Here is a 5,382-nt window from a genome sequence, read left to right as displayed (position 1 = left end):
GAAATGATCGGTGCGTCAGCGTCACGGTCATGAGACGTAGCACTTGCCGCTTATGATTTTCAAAATAAAAGTGTGTCGCTGAAACACAGACCGGGTTGGAGGTGTTGAACGAGCGTTTTAGTTTTACTTTGAATGTTTAATTGCTGTACTTACAGCCTTCATTACTGTCACTTGACTGTGCTGACCAGCTACCCCTCCCTCATACTGCCCCTCGTCCACAGCACAGGATTACCATACCATAATAATCAAATAGGCGTGGTTGTTTAAATATCCTCCCACGCAAGTAACCTAAACAAGAGTCTCTGTAATTTTCCCTTTGGCTTGACTGACCTTATCACATGATCTCTAGTCGTTCAGCATCATTTACAAACACACTCCAACCCACATCTGTGACAGGCATTACAGTAGGGACTGATGCAGCTGGAGGTTTTATTAGAATTGACATAAATTTTATTTGAACATTAGGGGGCACATTCAAGGGAGGTTGTGTGAGGTTCGTCCCTCTGGAAATTTTTTAACATCAAACATTTTATTTTCTGCCTTTTAGTCAATCTTTGAGTGCCAGTTTTCACTTTTTTGCATCAGTTTACAGTGGAAATGTCTTTTATTAAATTTAGATTTCTATGTTAATTACCCAGATCCTGTCCTGTCATCTAGACAAAAATAGAGGCGATCAAGCCTTCTTGGTGGCTGCTCTTTATCTCTGAAGTAGTTTTCAACTGAGAATTACTCAGATTGCTGCTAAAGACACTGTTCTTATCTTCAATACTCTGACTTCACCTCTTATTGTGTTTTTTTTTTTTTTTAACATTGTTAGTCTGCCAAGGAATGCGGCAGAGTTATGTGATGATCTGCTTATATTTGTCTGTCTGTCTGTCTGTCTGTTAGCAACATTACTCAAAAACAGACTAACAGATTTGGATGAAATTCTCAGGGAAGGTCAGAAATGACACAAGGACCAAGTGATTACATTTTGGCAGTGATGCAGCTTATAGTCTGGATCCATGGATTTGTTAAAGATTTCTGTATCACTGTGAGATAGCAGCACAGCATCACTGTAACTATGACAACAAGTGAACACTACTTGAGCTCCCTGCTGACGATCACATGATTGCGATCCTACTACAAATCAACCGCTGCGGACCCCAAATTTTTTCAAGATTTCATCCATCAGAAATCATACAACTGAGCACCCTTGGCGGAGTACTGCACTCTCTAAGTGCTTTTATTTTTTTTATTTATTATGTTTTCATCCAGATTTTACTGGATTGCTATTTTTAAATTGTACAGAACTTTGGTTCAGCTCTTACATTTTTAAATGTGCTAAATAAATAAATTTCATTTGAAATAAATTCAACTTGTCTATGCAAAGGAAAACACAAACTTGAAGCGTGAGGTGACTAAAAATTGAAATATAACGTAGTCAGGGTGTTTTTTGGGAGGGGGAGTAACATCTTTATACACGCATGTGGCATCTATTCACTTCAGGGATGAAGAGACGATAAATTTGTTTCAATTAATTTTTAAACCTCTGGACTTGAGCAGTTTATATGTGTATCAGCAAAAAATCTGCTCATGACAACACTTTGTGTTCATTCAGAACATCCTACCCAAATCTGAGTCTGATATACTGACAAGAAAACCCTGTCAGAGGCATTGTTGCATCCATGAGGAGGGAAACAAATGCAAGTGTTCTAAATACTGAGGAGGACTAATCCACTGCAGGCCCCCTGAAATCTACATGTCTCCTATGATACAATTGTGCTGTAACATTTTATGCTTGCTATGCTCACCCAGTGTCGTGTTAAAATCTTCTCTGTATTCAGTGAGTGAATTTTCAGTCATAAACCTGAACAAAACTAGATAAAATGCTACCAATTGTACCTCAGCAGTTGCCTCTGTATGTATAATGAAGTAGGTGGAAAATTCTGTGATGAGGCTGCAGATCTACATAAAAATCATAAGACTGGCTCACATTTACACTTTGGCAGAGTCGAAAGACTGGCTTTAATCAGTCAGATGAGTCCTGGTGTTTGCTGATTGGTGAACAAACTGCCAAATATCTTTTTCCACCCAAACAATGCCCCTTAGCACATGAGAATTCCTCCAGTTTTGTGCTTCGTAATTCTACACTGCTGATATGAAATCCTCACCTTAGAAAATATGATCTTTTCGAAGTTTTACAAGCTTGATTGAGTTTATGGTGGTCTTTATTGGTGGAAAGTTTTAGTGTTTTTGTTTGACTCCAACCATGCCATCGTCATGTTGTGTTTTCCATATGGCTGACAGATGGACGTGTGGGTGCTGCTGCTGCAACACAAATGAACAAGATGTGGCAGGGCAGGGAAACACTGGGACCTGAAATGGGCCACATCCCACACTGGTCCTAAATAAGCAGCATGTGGATATCCTTCACCACGGCTGTGGCAAAGTTGTCGCAATACCTTCAAGCTGCGTTCACAAACATTCCTGAAGAAAATAACATTAAAACCTACTTTTCCAAGGTAGCCTGTGTGCTTTCCAGACCCCAGTGAGCTGGTGATGATGGTCCTCTAAGCTTGAGGACATCTGATCAGAAGGCAGTTTTAGATTTCAGACTTGGCTGATTGGGGCAGGCATGCAGCTGCTGGTTGACTGACACGCTGCTGTTGATATTAAACAGTTTGAGGTTTGTGCTGTTGCAAGCTTGCTTTATGTTTACTCACCCTCACAGGACGAATATTACAGCACGTCCACCTGCACACTTCTTCCCAGGTGAGGCGTCTGTCTAGTTCCCCACTCAGCTCGACTGCTTTCATTTACATCCCCTCTGTCCCTCTGATTTCCTGTTGCACCACATTGTTACCTCCAGCAGAACTGGCTGTGGCACACAGACCAAAGCGTGTTTGTGAACTCGTGACATACATCCCTGCATCCCTCTTCAACAGGCTTTTTTTTCTTGGTAGGTTTTCCTTTTAAACTACCTCCTTAGAGGATGCTTCAAATTATACTGCCTGCACAATTACTAGGTAAGTGACTGGTTCTGACCCTAGTATTATTTCTACACACAGTTTCCAACTCCAAGCCAAACAAGCTTGAATGCTTAATGGATTTAACAATATACAGGTTATGTGTGTATGAGGACAATATTATAGGCTCTCAACCTTAATTAGTTCAGTAAATTTGTAACATTGAATTTATTTCTCTATAGGACAGCATTTTGGGTCAGTCTCTGTGTGAAATATGCAAGACGATCTATCAGCAACAACATTAAAACCACTGACAGGTGAAATGAATAACACTGATCATCTTGTTAGAATGTAATGTTCTGCTGGGAAACCATGAGTCATGTCATTCATGTGGATGTTACTTTGACACGCACCACTTACTTAAATATTGTTGCAGGCTGAACACGTTCACTCCAACACATCTCAAAAACTGCTCAGGAACGGCTCGAGGAAGATGACTAAGAGCTCATGCAGTTGACTCAGCCTCCAAATTCCCAACATTCAAATTAGCATCCACAGGTTGCGACGGAACACATCAGATTCCTACAGACCCCACTCTACAACCCACAGCATTCAAAGAATCTGCTGCCCAAGTCTCAGTGCCACACACTGTAGAGCACCCAGAGGTCCTGCGTTCATGCCCCAAAGGTTCGGATCTGTTTTGGCAACTCAAGGGGAACCAATATTAGGCAGGTGGTTGTAATGTTGTGGCTGATCAGTGTAAATAATGGTGCTTGACCTGACTAATGAGGGAGGGTGTGATCCTAAAGTAACACCATCTATCTATCCATTACCTACACACTGCTTAATCCTCATTAGGGTTGCGGGGGGGCTGGAGTCTATCCCAGCTGACTTATGGTGAAGGCAGGGAACACCTGGACAGGTCACCAGTCTATCACAGTGTTACATATACAGACAACCAATCACAATCACATTCACACCTACAGTGTAGAATAATCAATTAACCTCAGCATGACAAGGGCTGCACAGTTGCTTGGTGTTTAATACTTTGGCTTTACAGGTGGAAGATCTCTGGTTTGCATCCTAACCTTCCTGGGATCTTTCTGCATGAAGTTTGCATGTGCATTCATGGGTTTCAAGAGCTACACAGTCCAAAAACATGCTCAGGTTAGTTGGTGACTAAATTGTCCATAGGTGTGAATGTGAGTGTGATTGTTTGTCTCTATGTGTCGTCCTGTGATAGACTGGTGACCTGTCTAGGGTGTCCCCTGCCTTCACCCTCAGTCAGCTGGGATAGACTCCAGGCCCCCGCGGCCCTAGTGAGGATTAAGAGGTGTATAGTGTATAATGGATGGATGGATGTTTTCGGATTATGGGATGAAGCTGGAGAACCCGGAGAAACCCACGCATGCACAGGGAGAACATGCAAACTCCACACAGAAAGATCCCAGACCCAGATTGGTACACGAACTGAAGATCTTCAAGCTGTGAGGCAACAGCACTAACCACCAAGCCACTGTGCAGCCTGTAACATCATACAGTAAATGAAAATGTGAATAATTATTAGGCTGCTTTGTTATTTCAAAATGGGTCAAAAAAAAAAAACATTTATATTTTTTGGCAAATTTTAAACAGAGCCCCAGCAAATGCAAGGAGAAGAAAAATGCAAATTAACTGCAAAAGGTTTCAGAAGAATTAAGCATGAAGCTACTAGGAGGCCATTCTCCTTGCCTGATACCAACCCCAGTGTCTATTATTTCCATTTTTGTTTGTTTTTTTTGTACATTTTTACTTTAAATCTTTTTTTGTACAACTGAAATTGTTGCACATTTTTTGGGAAAATGCAAGTTTCTACCAAAACCTCCCCTCGTCTTTGAAAAAGCTCACCTGAACAAAGAAGACAGGGGCTGCCCATCAGTTTAGTGGTCAGATGAGATGAAAAAAAGTGCTACAAATTTCATTTGCGAAAAAAAAAATGAAAACAAGTCAATCCCACCATCCCTCCAGTCAGACGTGTTGGTGGGAATGTGATGTTTTGGGGCTGATTTTTAGTTGATGAGCCAGGCTAGCATGTCTAAATAAAGTAAACTCGCTTTTCCTTTGGCAAACATTCAACTTTGGGGTTAAATAACATTTAAAAATAGTAAAATAGTAGAATAGTATAATAGTAAAAATATTCCTGGGCCCAGATGATCACAGAATTGAATCTGGATCAGAAGGATCTGGATTTGATAATCCCATGTTTTGCTGTCCAGGATCATGTAATTACTCTGCCAAGGAATGCAGCGGAGTTATGTGGAGATCGGTGTATGCTTGTCTGTTTGTCTGTCTGTCTGTTAGCAACATTACTCAAAAATGGACCAACGGATTTGGATGAAATTTTCAGGGAAGGTCAGAAATGACACAAGGACAAAGTGATTAGATTTTGGCAGTG

The sequence above is a fragment of the Amphiprion ocellaris genome, chromosome 14 (assembly GCF_022539595.1).
Source record: "Amphiprion ocellaris isolate individual 3 ecotype Okinawa chromosome 14, ASM2253959v1, whole genome shotgun sequence".
In the NCBI taxonomy this organism is placed as follows: domain Eukaryota; kingdom Metazoa; phylum Chordata; class Actinopteri; family Pomacentridae; genus Amphiprion; species Amphiprion ocellaris.
Note: the sequence above shows the minus strand (reverse complement) of the source record.